Raw genomic sequence first — 15,381 nt, forward strand, 5'->3', positions numbered from 1 at the left:
CACTAAAATGGCCAACAGGTATATGAGAAGATGCTCAATGTGGCTAATCATCAGGAAAATGCAAATCAAAACTTCACACCTGTTAGGATGGCTATTACTAAAAAACAATTAAAAAGACAGTGTTGGTGAAGATGTCAAGAAATTGGAACCCTTGCACACTGTTGGTGGGAATGCAAACTGGTGCAAACACTGTGGAAAAAGTATGGAGGTTTCTCAAGACATTAAAAATCACACTATCACATAATCTAGCAATCCCACTTCTGGGTATATGTATCCAAATGAATTGAAATCAAGCTTTCTTTTGAAGTGGTCAGGACTCTTCTTCTCCAGATGTCTATTGGGCAGAGGTCACTAGTCCCCGCTTCCGCCATTCCCACTGCCCCTGGGCCTGGTTGCTTTGTTGGGGTGCTCAGGAAGCATCCTCTGAGGCGATGAGCACTGGGTGTTATATACAACTGATGAGTCACTGAACTCTACCTCTGAAACTAATAATACACTGTATGTTAATTAATTGAATTTAAATAATATAAAATTAAATTAAAAAAAAAGCCCATAAACTTCTAAATCTGGCTTCTCATCAGTGAATGTAGATTTTGTTGAACAAAGGGCCTCTATCGCCACCTACTGGGCATCTGGGGGAAAGATGCCCAAAGAACCCCTCCGGACATCTGGTCATTTATAAATAAATGCCAACAACTGCAAGAGCAACAGCCACGAGTACTCTACGTCAGGCATTGTACCAGGTGCTTTAAAGACATGATGTCTTAATCTCCAACAACCTTGAAATGCGGCTGGGGTTATCCTCGCATTACACAGCGGGATGAGTAAACAGAAAGAATGATCAAAGTCACAGAGCTAGTGAATGGCCAAATCTGGATTCTAACCCAGGTTTCTCTGGTCCCAAAGCAGAGCTGAGCCGTGTCCCAAGGCCTTGCTCTGAGCCCTCCTCAGGACATCTTCCAGCTACCCTGAATGCTAATGCTGGGAACCTCCTGGCAGTTGCCTCCAGAAATGCTTCATGCCTCTCTCTGCTTCAGGGTCTTCTCTCCCTCCCCACCGCACCAGTTAGGTTAACTGAAAGAGCCCACAGGGCCAGGGCAGGCTCATCTCAAAATGTATATCTGATGAATGAATGATGCTCTGAAATGCACATATTTATCCACACCCTACAGATGAGGGAAGGGAGCCTTGGAAGGGGGAAGGTGATTTGCCCATGGTCATACAGCTCTGTTAGGGTAGGACCCTGACAGCAGCACCCTGAATCACCTCCCAAAGGCATCCATCAGGGAAAGCTCCGTGTGGCTGGCCTCCCTCAGGGCTAGCTTAAGCCCCCAGCTCTAGCTTGGGATCAAAAGCAGACCTGCAGGAAGCCCTTCCCATCCCGACTTCCCCAGAAGTAGGACATGCTTTGACGTCAACATATCCACATTCCTGCCCTCCAGTCCCAGGGCGGGGGCACTGATTTCCTCCCTCCAGCCTGGGCATCACAAACAGGAAGCTGGGTCATGTGGGTGGGTTGGGGTGGAGCAGCAGCAGGAGGGGGTGGGGCCCCATCCAGCCTTCATGCCCAGCCACTTCCTACCTGGCCTGGGGCCCCTGGGGAGGGCCAGGGGCTGGCAGTATAATGTGTCCCCGGGGACACACTGTTCCCAAGGCATTCACAAAGGGCCCTCGGTGACTTCCTCCCTGTGGGTGTCCTCTAGCGATTGCACTTGCATTGACTACGATTGATCTCACAGTTTAACGATAATGGCCACCAAGGGCTGAGCGCCTCCTGTGAGTTCTCTCCTTTAGTTCTCATAGACAATCCCGTTCTCTTCCTTCACCAGATAAGGGAACTGAGCTACTGGCAAGTTCTATTGCTTGCCCCAAATCCCACAGCAGTGGGGAAGGGGCAGGGCAGGGATTGGACCCAGAGTGTCTGGCACACAGAGGCCCGGCCGCTGCAGTGCTGCGGGGAAGGGGGGATGGGGATGCAAATCTGAGCCTGTCTCTCCTGGGCTAACCCCTCTTCTGCGGCTCCCTTTTGCCCCAGGGACAAAAACCTGTGCCCTGAGTTTGGCATTCTATGTCCTCTATCTCCTGTTACCCTCACCTCCCCAGTCAGCCTTCCTGCTTTAAGTGTATTGAGCCACTGCTGATCCTGGAAACCATTATTTTTTTCATAAAGACCACCTTTTACAGAGGAGGAATCTGATGGTCAGAGGGGACAGCCATCAGGGATTGGTATCAAATCCATAGAACCAATGGGGGACAGTCAGAATTCATACTTAGGTGTAGCTGGTCTAATGCCTTCCATGTCCAAGGGTCCCAAATGTTACGAGGCCTGTTCAGATGGCAGCTTCCTGGGCCCAACCTGGGAGACGCAGGGAGGGACCTGGGAATCTGCATTGTCAGTGATCTCTCCCCATGAGTTTGAGCATCTCTGCTTCCCAATGCTCTGCGGCCACCAAGGCTGTCTGATGGACTCCCAGTTGTCGCAGAAACTGTGAAGACTTCATCTGGGGGTGTTTTTCTAGCTAGGGGGCCAAGCCACCCAAGGCTCTTATTAGCTGGGGACCACCTCCCAGGAACAGTCTGACTTCTCACTCCCCTTCTCCCTCAGGGTCCTGCAGGGACTACTTCAGCCTTCCCCAGGAGTAGGTGTGTTTCGCAGGCGCGAGGAGGGCTAGGTTGTGCTGTAGGGTGACCTGGAGGGCTGTAGACACGGATGGCTGGCGCCGCCCTGAAGCTCTGATTTGGAAGTCTCCGGTGATGCAGCAGCTACTTCAGGGCCACACCTTGACAACCACAGGTGCAGAGGATGTGAGATACCCGGGAGGCCAGCCAGCAGGCAGGGGATGGGTGGGGTGGGGCGGGGTGGGGGTGGGGATCACCATTTTCTACCACGTACAGCTGTGCTTCAGTTTCTTCAACGACCCACACGGAAAACAAGAATCCCTGTCTCAGAGTCGTGCTGAGGTTTGAACGGCACATGAGAGTAAGGGACTAGTTTTCCCTTTTCTTCCCACTCAAAAGTCCTTTTCAACTGGTTCCTTCCACAGTGTTTCTGAACAGAGGCATCTGTTTCTTTCCTGAGGCTCTTGGGCTCCAGTTCCCAGGGGCAGGGAGGATTTTTGCCATCTCTCTGATTTCTGTGGAACTTAAAGCACTAGTTCTGTGGGGCAGGTGCTGGTGGTTCAACATCACCCCATTTATTTGACAGATACTGGAGGTGGCTGAGCATCCTCTGGGCACACAGCTGGAAGATGGCAGGGGAGGGAATCAAACTGGGTCTCAGTCTCTAGCAGATCGCAGTGCTTCTCGGGGAGACCACCGCGCTCACCCCAAAGAGGAGACCCCAGGGTCCCGCCCCATCCCCTGCGCGGGTCTGCAGGGCGATTTTTTCAGGTTACGGCGCCCTCTAGTGGTGAGTGAGGAACGCCTGGAGATGAGAGGCTGGAATAGGAGTTAACTGAGTGGGGGTGGAGGTGGGTGTCCCTCAGGGTTTTATTTATTTTTATTCATCTATTTATATTTTTTGTATATTTTTGTATATTTTTTATTGGAGTTCGATTTGCCAACGTATAGTATAACACCCAGTGCTCAACCCGCCAAGAGCCCCCCTCAGTGCCCATCACTCAGTCCCCCCCTCCCCCCACCTCTCCTTCCACCATCCCTTGTTCGTTTCCCAGAGTTAGGAGTTTCTCAGGTTCTGTTATCCTCACTGGTATTTCCCACTCATTTTCTCTCCTTTCCCCTATAATCTCTTTCGCTATTTCTTATATTCCCCGTATGAGTGAAACCATATGATGTTTGTCCGTCTCCAGGCAGCGCCGGTGGCGCAGCGGTTTAGCGCCGCCTGCAGCCCGGGGTGTGACCCTGGAGACTCAGGATCGAGTCCCACGTCGGGCTCCCTGCATGGAGCCTGCTTCTCCCTCTGCCTGTGTCTCTGCCTCTCTCTTCGCTCTCTCTGAGTGAATAAATAAATAAATCTTAAAAAAAAATGTTTGTTCTTCTCCGACGGACTTACTTCACTCAGCACAATACCTTCCAGTTCCATCCACTTCGAAGCAAATGGTGGGTATTTGTCATTTCCAATGGCTGAGGAATATTCCATTGTATACATAGACCACATCTTCTTTATCCATTCATCCTTTGATGGACACGGAGGCTCCTTCCACAGTTTGGCTATTGTGGACATTGCTGCTAGAAACATCGGGGTGCAGGTGTCCTGCCGTTTCACTGCATCCGTATCTTTGGGGTGAATCCCCAGCAGTGCAATTGCTGGGTCGTAGGGCAGGTCTATTTTTAACTCTTTGAGGAACCTCCACACAGTTTTCCAGAGTGGCTGCACCAGTTCACATTCCCACCAACAGGGCAAGGGGCTTCCCCTTTCTCCACATCCTCTCCAGCATTTGTTGTTTCCTGCCTTGTTAATTTTCCCCATTCTCACTGGTGTGAGGTGGTATCTCATTGTGGTTTTGATTTGTATTTCCCTGATGGCCAGTGATGCGGAGCATTTTCTTTTTTTTTTTTTTTAAGATTTTTTTTTTTTTTTTTTTTTTATTCATAGAGATGCAGAGAGAGAGAGAGAGAGGCAGAGACACAGGCAGAGGGAGAAGCAGGCTCCATGCAGGGAGCCCAACATGGGACTCGATCCCTGGGCTGCAGGCGGCGCCAAACCGCTGCGCCACCGGGGCTGCCCTGCGGAGCATTTTCTCTTGTGCTTGTTGGCCATGTGTATGTCTTCTTGCAAGATACATCTATGAAGGCAAGGGGAAAAAAAGCAAAAATGAACTATTGGGACTTAATCAGGATAAAAAGCTTCTGCACAGCAAAAGAAACAGCCAACAAAACTAAAAGACAACCTACAGAATGGGAGAAGATATTTGCAAATGACCTATCAGATAAAGAGCTAGTTTCCAAGATCTATAAAGAACTTATTAAACTCAACAGCAAAGAAACAAATAATCCAATTATGAAATGGGCAAAGGACAGGAACAGAAATTTCACCATCAGGGTTTTAGGCAGGGAGCTCAGCAGGTGTAAAGGCCCAGAGTGGGGAAGAAACCCTGTGAGTGAGCTGGTGGGGTCTGGGCCTGGTGGGGCAGATGGGACGGGGACGCTGATGGAAGAAAGCCTCTGGAGGGGGGTCACGCCCAACCTCACTGTGCCTTCTGAGCCTCACTGGGAAGTTTGCTTGTCTCCTTCGTGCCCCAGGCCATGTGAGTTTGAATTCTGTCCCTGTCTTATGCCAGCTGGGTGACCTCTGAGTTGCTAAAGCTCTTTGTGTCTCTGTTTCTTCACTAGGGCAATTGGGATGTTAAGCCAACTAGAGTTCCCCTCATGGGGCTCCTGTGAGCAATGAGTGTGCACAAGGAACACTCTTGCAACAGTGGGGGCCTTTGGAAGTGCCCTGTGAGTGCTGGTGGGTGTTACTGCTGTTGTTCTGGTTGTTGGAGTGTTCTGGGGCCAGGTGACAGGGTCAGAATCCCAGGGATAGGAGTCTGGCCTCTGAGGAGGGTGGCTTGAAGGGACATGGAATCAGGGAGGGCAAGGAGGGGCTGCTGCAGCCCCCCTGAGGGGGAGTGATAGTCCTGTGGACTGAAGGGCTGATGGGGAGGAGAGGACACATCCCACATGCAATGAGGAGGTAAGATCAATGGGGCTTGGTTGATGGATTGCATATGGTGGGGTCATGGGCGTGAGGGAGAGCGTGAGTCCAACATGACTCCCAAGACCCAGAACTGCACAACTGGACAGAACACGAGATGAGGACCAGGGGGTTGTTATTCAATTGACTGGCATTAAGTAACTGCTTGATGGGGGGTGTGCTGGGGTATGCAGGGAGTCCAGGGCTAGTGTGTAGCTGTGGGGTGGTGGCCTGGAAGAGGTGTCTGGGAGAGAATGGCTGCGAGGCACAGTGCTCCAGGTGAGAGGATTCTGGATCACCTTCATTGAGCCCGTTACTAAAGCCAGGGTCAAGGGCGGCCACCTTGAGGGAGAGGATGCAGATGGGAAGGAAGCAAGGCCTAGTTCTGAGCACCTAGGAAAGCCTACCAGCAACAGCTGTTTAGGGAAGGGTGAGCTGGAAAAGACCCCTGGGGCTAGGGTTTCTGTACCTAACAGCACCTAGCCTAGGAAATGGCATCTCTGTCTGCCAGGCCCGAACCTTCTTCCTCAAAGGGCCTGCTCAGCTCAATTCACCACTTGCTTGCTTTTTCTTTTTTAAGGTTTTATTTATTTATTTGAGAAAGGGAGAGAGAGCATGAGCAGGGGGAGGGCAGCAGAGGCAGAGGGAGAAGCAGACTCCCTGCTGAGCAGGGAACCCAACGCAGCCTCCATCCCAGGACCCTAGGATCCTGACCTGAGCCAAAATCAAGAATCAGACACTTAACTGACTGAGCCGCCCAGGCGCCCCTTCCCTGTTTATTTATTTATTTATTTATTTCCCTATTTCTTTTATTTTTTCTTTTATTTCTTTTATTTTTTTATAATAAATTTATTTTTTGTTGGTGTTCAATTTGGCAACATACAGAATAACATCCAGTGCTCATCCCGTCAAGTGCCCCCCTCAGTGTCCGTCACCCAGTCACCCCACCCCCCGCCCTCCTCCCCTTCCACCACCCCTAGTTCGTTTCCCAGAGTTAGGAGTCTTTATGTGCTGTCTCCTTTTCTGATATTTCCCACACATTTCTTCTCCCTTCCCTTATATTCCCTTTCACTATTATTTATATTCCCCAAATGAATGAGAACATACACTGTTTGTCCTTCTCCGATTGACTTACTTCACTCAGCATAATACCCTCCAGTTCCATCCACGTTGAAGCAAATGGTGGGTATTTGTCATTTCTAATGGCTGAGGAATATTCCATTGTATACATAGACCACAGCTTCTTTATCCATTCATCTTTCGATGGACACTGAGGCTGACTGACTGAGCCGCCCAGGCGCCCCTTCCCTGTTTCATTTACTTACTTATTTATTTATTTCCCGATTTCTTTTAGACGCCCCTCCCTTCCTGCCTCTCCTCCACCAGGAGGTCATTTCAGTAATACTTTCTACTCCTTTGCCTCCCTCCTCTTTCCATACCCCTCCTCTGTGTGGCCCAAACAGCCCACATAGTAAAGATCTCACCAAATGCCCCACACCCTCAGCTCCTCTCTATGCATCCTATTATCTGCTTATAAGACTTCCTCTTCGTCTTTAGTTTTCTATGATGTTCCCCGGGTGAGTTTTTATTTGGATTTGTTTTGCTGGGAGGATGTTAGCATTTCTTATAACGGCGGCTTGAGGTCTTTCATAACGTTCATAAAATTTTAGCCACTATCTCTTTGAATGTTGCTTCCACTTTTCTCATTATTCTCTCCTTTGAGAATAGATTTCATGTATGTACTGTGGGCTGAATCGTGTTCCTCCCTCACAAATTCATATGTTGAAGTCCTAACTCCAAGTACCTTGGCATGGGACTGTATTTGGAGAGAAAGCCTTTAGAGAAGAAACTAAGATAGAATGAGGTCCAGAAATGGAGAATCTGTCCTCCTGGAGCCCCCAGACAGGTTCCTAGGTAACTCTGGTGCAGAGGCAAGAATGAGGATGGCACACAGTAGGTGCTCAGGAAATGGGTACCGGGCAAGTGGGAGGTGGCAGAGGGAGCATGCAGGGGGGAGTGCCAATAATCACCTTGAAAGGTCAAGTTAGAGCTGCACTTTAAGAGTTTAAGCAAAATAAATTCTAGAGGACTCTATTACCTAAATGTTTATTAAAACCATATAAATGTCCTAGAAGATAATGCAAGTCAATATTTATATCATGTTTGGGTTGAAAAGTTATTTTATTTTATTTTTTAAAGATTTTATTTATTTATTCGTGAGAGACATGGAGAGAGAGGCAGAGACACAGGCAGAGGGAGAAGCAGGCTCCATGCAGGGAGCCCAACACAGAACTCGATCCTGGGTCTCCAGGATCAGGCCCTGGGCTGAAGGCAGTGCTAAACCGCTGAGCCACCCGGGCTGCCCGAAAAGTTATTTTAAAGATTCACTCCCAGGCAGCCCAAGTGGCTCAGTGGTTTAGCGTTTAGCGCTGCCTTCGGCCCCGGGGCGTGATGCTGGGGACCCGGGATTGAGTCCCACATAGGGCTCCTTGTATGGAGCCTGCTTCTCCCTTTGCCTGTGTCTCTGCCTCTCTCTCTCTCTGTGTCTCTCATGAATAAATAGATAAAATCTTAAAAATAAATAAATAAAGATTCACCCCCAAGGCAAAAAAACAAAAGAAAAGATTAATAGTTTTGGCTACATGAATTATAATTTTTCTCTTTACAAATAAAACCCCTAAGCAAAATTGAAAGTCAAATAAGAGACTAGGAGGAAATATTTCCAATATATCTGGCCAACAAAGGATTATTGTTTTTACTAGCATTCTTAACGATTTGGCAATAACACTTTGCCAAAAAATCAGCCAAGAACAAGGAAAGGCAATTCACAATAAGATAGGCAATACTCAAACAATAAAACGTAGCAATTGCCAATAATAATAAACGGTGATTACAACATCAAGGAGAGGCCATATATGTAAAGTATCCAATTAGTTGAGGATGAAAAATAAATGATACCCAGAGTTAGTGAGGTTATAGGAAAGTAGATAGCCCCATGTTGCTGGGGAAGCTGTAAATTGTTTCAGTGTTTTTGGAGAGCTATTTGGCAGCAGAGGTCTAATGTCTCAGGTCTTTGCATGTTTTTTGACCTAACACTTCCTCTTCAAGGAATTTCTCCTATGGCAATTCTGTAGAAATTGTGAGATGAGCAAAAAAGAACTTCAAGGACCTGCATAATAGGGCTGTTAATAACTGGAAAATTTTGCATACAAATAAAATGTTTATTAATAAGGGAATGATGAATACATTATGGACCATCCAATCAATGGAATACTGTGCAATTCTTAGAATTATTATTTTAAGATTTTATTTATTCATGAGAGACAGAGACAGAGAGAGAGGCAGAGACACAGGCAGAGGGAGAAGCAGGCTCCATGCAGGGAGCCTGATGTGGGACTCAATCCTGGGACCCGGGATCATGCCCTGGGCCGAAGGCAGGCGCTAAACCTCTGAGCCACCCAGGTGTCCCCAATTCTTAGAATTAATGATAAAAAATATATGGTAGCAATTCAGAAACTACTAATACATGGTAGGAGCCCTGGGGGGCAGTTGCCCTAGAAGCCACTGCTCAGCTGAAGAAGCCTCAGGGCCAGAGGAGTAAAGCAGGGTGAGAGGCCTCCTCCCTGGGAGACCCTCAGGGTGATCCTGCCACACTTCCCAGCCCTCTGGGCCTTCTGTCTTTTTCCAGACTTTCACTCAGGCTTGTAACACCTGTACAACCCCTCAGCTGGCCCAATCCTGTCCATACCCCTTCTCTCTCCTTCCCTTCCTGTTCTCTTTCTTACACAACACGCACTCCTGCATCCACTAACACACTCAGATACCACACTCACACCCTCTCTCATACACATCCCCACTGACATGTACCCACAGACACATTCACACACTTATCACTCCCAGAAACTGACACCCATGCACCCACAAACACACTCACACATATACATAGATATACTCAGCCACCATATATTCATATGCACACTCACTTTCACACCCACACTCAACACATCCTTACACCACCCATACACACATACACACACATCACTCCCACCCATACATTCGCACATTCACCCACATATTTGCGCATGCTCACACTAACACATTGTCACACATGTTCCTGCACTCACACTTGACACAGTCACTCACACTCATGCACCTCCGTACCCTTCTCTCCAAGATTAGATACTGCTGTTCTGAGCAGTCCCCTCCTCTTCTACATGGACTGGAGCTGGGCTGCCCCTGAGGGCAGGCTCCCTTTAGGTATTTGAGGTGGAGGACATTTCCACACTCACGCTGGGGGGCTGGGGGCTGAGGACGGATCTGCAGACCCCCAGCTCCCTCTCCTTGAGATTCTGTCTTCTGGCTACACTGCCCTCTCTTCCACCTTGTGGCTGCCATCCACCACCCCACCGGAGACCCCCTAAATCACAGAAGACTGGAGCTCATGTGGGGGGACTTGGATGCTCACGGGAGTGGTCCACCCAGGTCCTGAGCTTCATCCCCTTCCACCTCCAGTGACCTTCTCTCCCACTGCCCTCCAGGGACCCTGTCATCATTAGAAACTGCTGCCTTGCAATCCTCCGTGGTTCTCTAGGTTTCCTGTCCCATTCTGAGAACACAGCTTCCCCCCGGCTGTCTTTTCTCAAGCCCCCTACTTCTCCCTTACTCGCAGCTGATGAAATCGGCTCATTCTTCATGGAGTAATAGGGGTTCTCCAGGGGCAAAGCTCACATTCCCACCACCAAACCTACCACCTTCCCACGTGGTAGACCCCTCCTCCCTCCTGCCACACAGCAGATGTTGTCCTCTCACCACAGCCACCCAGCCTTTTGGGCTCTGGATCCCCTCTGGCTTTCTCAAGAAGCCTTGCTCACTTGATTATCCCTTTCTTCAAAATCATTGATACCTTCCTTTTTAGCTGATCTCCCTACAGCACAGTCCACAAACTATGACCCGTGGGCCAAATCGGGCCTGCCAGCGCCCTGAGTGCCGACCACCTCCATCTGTGGCCTGGACCACTGTGATGGCCCAGCACGTCTGTGTGCTTGGCCTCTCCCCAGCCACAGGTCACTGTCCACAGCTTCCCCAGAGCTGGATTGAGCACCTACTGTGTGCCAGGTGCCGGGGGGTAAAATGAGTAAGATAGACTTGTTTCTGCTTCCACCCAGCTTCTGATAGGGTGAGAGAAAGTAAGCCAACAAAATGTGATGATGCTAGGAAGAAAACGGGGTGCTGGAACAGATATCTGCATGGTGCGGTCAGGAAGGGTATTTCTGAGTACGTGACATTTAAGCTGAGGCTTTGATGTGACGAGGCCTTGGCGGGCCCGGTGAGGAGCTCTGGGCCTGATGGCAGAATCTTTGAAGGATTTTAAGCAGAGGAATTACGTAATTGGGTTTACGTTTTGAGAAACTCCCTGCAGCCTCTATGTGGACAATGGACAAGGTGGGGTGAGGTCAGGAGGAGGTGGGAAGCCCTGACCGGCCAGGCCGTGTGCACAGCTCTCAGCCAGGGCAGTGACGCCAGCTGGCAGGATCCACAGGGACGGGGGTGGGGTGGGATGTGTCCCCTGAGGAAAACAGAGGTGCTGTTTCCAAAAGGAGGGGAATGAAGCCTGGGCAGGAAAAAATGGGTGTCCACGTCAGGGACCAGAGTGGAAGGTATCAAAGGGAATATCATGGAGGTGAAGAGTACAAGGAAGGAAAGGGCCATCTACACCTGGGACATGTGGAGGCTCAATGAAAGTTATTGAATGAAGAGCTAACAGGTGTAAAATATGGAGGGCTGTGCACTCCAGAAGGGGAGATCTCTCTTCTCTGCTGCTGATTCAGAAGATGGAAGAAGAATTAGCGATGTTCTAGGGTGGTTTCTCGAAAGTGTTCAAGCTTAGGAGACTGTGGTCCACACGGTCCAGGCTAAGAGAAGCCAAGTTCAGCAGCTATCAGAAAGAACTCCTTCTTGGACACCTTCCCACGGTCTGTCTTCCTCACCTACCGGGTTCTCCATTTGTTCAAGTGGAGAGACATCTGGGGGTGCCTGCTAAGAGCTGGGCACTGCTCTGAGCACCAGAGATACAAGAGTAAACTAGATTTCCTCCCTGCCCCTGAAGAGCTAATGGTTTACCTACCGAAGGAGACAGAAAAGTAAGCGAGTTAGTTCAGATTAACCCAGCCTGGTGGTGTGGGCGTGAAGGGTGGGGTCTTCCAGGGAAGGCTTTCTGGAGGAGGTCATGTGGAAACTATGAGGTCTGAATGGAAAGCAAGTGAGTAGGTGTGACCCAGGCAAAATGTGTGAGTGCATGCACTTGGAGTGGGGGCAGAGAGGGAAGCACGTGCACAAGGGGTATGAATCTCAATCCATAAACCCAGGCATGCATGCAATGGGCTTATTTTCCTCACAACTTCATTTCTACCTTGAGACCCCGTTCCACTGGGATTCCCTCCCTTTTCCCCAAGGCCATGGCCAAGTTCCAGGGGCTGTATCATGCCAGGATGTTGATGGGGAGTGGGCATAAAACTCAAGAGCCAATCGTCCGTTCCATCCGTATGGTGATCCAGATGGATCCTAGAGCATCACTTACGTGCTGAGCTCTTGCACACGATTGATTTGCTTTCCGTCCTGTGGCATCTTTCCTGTGATTGTCGAGGGGAGGGGAGATCCCAGGTATGAGAGGGAAGTGCCAGGGGTCAAGGAGACTCAGTTAATATTTAAAAAGTAAGAGCCTTCCACTTTCATAAAGTTGGCTTACTCTGGCTAGGGCATGGCAAAGTGCAAGGTCAGGGTGATAGGGGTGGGAACTGTAGGGGAGCAAGAGAGGGGCAGAGTTGGGGTGGGCCACACATCTTCTCTTTCGTCCATGAAAGAGGGGGTAGCCTGAGCCTGAGAGAGTCACTGTTCTTTCCAGCAGCAGTGGGTGGGCTCTTGAAGGCCATCTGGGGGTCTCACAATTTCACTCTTCCCGGGTCCTGCAGTGAGAGGTCTTCTAGGGAGTTGGGGGCTATTGCGTACCTGTTATGTTACCATAGAAACCAAGGGTAACAGCTAAGTGCCAATCACTTTACTGGGGTCACGGAGATACCAGAGCCCACTTCTCAGCCCCCAGCCAGGACACAACGCCTTTTTCCCTTGCAAACAAATGGGGAATGATAAATAGCCCTTAGAGACTCATTCTCCTGATTTAATCTGATTTAACTGCTTAGCATTAGCCGGGCAATTTTGCAATTTATTAGGAAAACCACAGCTCTGGGAAGAGGCTTAACAGGTGAATCGGGGCTTAAGTGTTTTCTATTTTATGCAAAGGAAGAAGGGGAAAAAACAAGGACTATTTTAAAAAATAAATATTGAGGGCAGCCCCAGTGGCCCAGTGGTTTAGCGCCACCTGCAGCCCAGGGCGTGATCCGGGCTCCCTGCATGGAGCCTGCTTCTGTCTCTGTCTCTCTCTCTCTCTCTCTGTCTCTCATGAATAAATAAATACAATCTTTTAAAAAATAAAATAAATATTGAAAGGCTATCCTCAAGGTGCAGTATACGTCTTCTCCAAACCAGCTCCTTCTTATACTTTTTTGGTTGCTGTTATTGGCCTGATGAGTCACCCACACTGGTATGAAGCTGTTCCATCTACTAGAAAACCCTTCTTCCTCTTCTCCACATGGAGACCATCTGTTCCCCCTTCAAGATGCTCCTCAGGACTTGCCTCCTCCCAGAAGCCTCCCTTGACCCTCTCAGGGTAGAGCAGGGCTCCCACATCCTCCTGGACTTACCCTGACCACTCTGCTCTAACATCTGCATCCGGTTCTGTTCCGCCCCCCTAGTGGCGAGTTTGGTGAGGCCGAATGTGTGCTGTTAGATTAACTTGCTCCCCGGCTGGGCTCCCCTCGGCCAACTCTCTCTCTAGAAGGCCACCTCGACTTGCCAGATCTCTTTTCCCACTGTCCAGACCCTTCTTGCATTAAACCATGATAATGACATTTCTAGGACTCATACGTTGAAACCCTGATCGCTCAGTGTGACTGCTTTTGGAGATGGAACTTTTGGGGAAGTAAGAAGGGTTAAAAGAGGTGGTAAGGCTGGGCTTGTCCAGTAGCACTGGTGTACTCATAGGGAGAGGAAGAGACACCAGAGATCTCTTGCTCTACATGTGCACAGAGGAAAAGCATGCCAGGATGTGATGACAAGGCAGGAGGAAAGTCACCCACACACCAACCACCCTGCCAGCACCCTAACCTTGGATTTCCAGCCTCTGGAACTGTGAAAAAAATACATTTATGTTGTTTAAACCGCCCAGTCTGTGGTATTCTGTTATGGCAGCCCCAGAAAATTGGGACACAAGTATAGGGGAGGCACCCCCTCCCAATGGCCAAAGAGGCAGTTCTAGCAGCACTACCCTCATCTATAATTGAGGATTCTTTTTCTTTCCAATTTAAAGAGCTGTGGTAGGGCAGCCCGGGTGGCTCAGCAGTTTAGTGCCTGCCTTCGGCCCAGGTTGTGATCCTGGGGACCCGGGATCGAGTCCCGCATCAGGCTCACTGCATGGAGCCTGCTTCTCCCTCTGCCTGTGTCTCTGCCTCTCCCTCTCTCTCTGTGTGTGTGTCTCTCATGAATAAATAAAATGTTATGTTTTTTTAAGAAATAAAAAGCTGTGGTAAAATACATATAACAAAATTTACCATCTGAACCATTTAAAAAATATTTTATTTGTTTATTGGAGAGAGAGAGCAAGAGTGAGCAGAGGGAAGGGGAGAGGGAGAGAGAGAATCTCAAGCCGATTCCACACTGAACACAGAGCCTGATGCAGGGCTCGATCCCATGATCTCAAAATCATGACCTGAGCTGAAAGCAAAGAGTCAGCTGCTTAACGACTGAGCTACCTGGTGCCCTCCACATCTTAACCATTTATAAGCATACATTTCAGTGGCATTAAGTGCATCTTCATTGTGTAGCCGTCACTATCCTCTATCTCCAGAACATCTTCCCAGACAGAAACTGTGCCCATCAACCATTAACTTTCCACCACCCTCCCTCAGTCCCTGGTGGCCTCTCTTCTGCTATCTCTATGAACTTGACTACTCTAGAGACCGCACGTAAGTAAAATCATGCAGTGTTTGACTTTTTGTGACTGGCTCATCTCACTCAGTGTTATGTCTTCATTTTCTTTTTATTGCATTTTTCCCTACTTGTTTAATTTTAATATGCCTGACACAGGGTTGTGTGTGTGTGTGTGTGTGTGTGTGTGTGTTGGGGGGGGTGGTTAGACCGAGCCAGTCAGATCAGTGGCCTGAGTGGGGCCCAGAGTTAGGGGCCAGGTAGCAACCTCCTGGTATTGCAGGGTCTAGGGGAAGGAAGCCGTCCTGGTTCCAGCCCCAGTCCTTCCCCACCACAGCTTCAGCCTGACCCCAGACTCTGAGGTAACCTCGGTCCCGCAGTGTCACCCTAACTTGTCCTCCTCAAGCTTACCTGGATCTGCAAGGCCATTCGCAGGCGCTGCGGTTCCCAGGTCATCTGGTGACATCTCGAGGATTTGCTAAGAGTCGGGTGGGGGCAGTAGATTCATCCAGCACACAGACCTTGACTGCCTGTCCAGCAGTTTCTGCTCACGTCTTTGTGCACTCTCCCAGAACCACAAGAGGGCGACAGTGCTCCATCTTCTGTGAAGAAACTGCCAGACCCTCCAGAGGAGCCCAGAAAGCCCTCTTCTCTTGACCTCTGGACTTGTAGGTTCATTGCCTGGAAGGTGAGAATAGGGGAAAGCT

General features: G+C 49.4%; 1 long non-coding RNA gene across 15 annotated transcripts in view; it reads left to right on the forward strand.

The window, feature by feature from the left end:
- The window catches only part of LOC144312620 (uncharacterized), a 95,318-nt gene that overhangs the window by 3,821 nt on the left and 76,116 nt on the right, over positions 1 to 15,381 (forward strand). For all 15 annotated transcript variants that reach the window (XR_013378128.1, XR_013378130.1, XR_013378125.1 and 12 more), the window contains exon 2: positions 15,247 to 15,362. This is a non-coding gene — a long non-coding RNA (uncharacterized LOC144312620). The remainder of the gene's footprint in view (positions 1 to 15,246; positions 15,363 to 15,381) is intronic.

Source organism: Canis aureus, chromosome 4 (assembly GCF_053574225.1).
Source record: "Canis aureus isolate CA01 chromosome 4, VMU_Caureus_v.1.0, whole genome shotgun sequence".
NCBI classification, from domain to species: domain Eukaryota; kingdom Metazoa; phylum Chordata; class Mammalia; order Carnivora; family Canidae; genus Canis; species Canis aureus.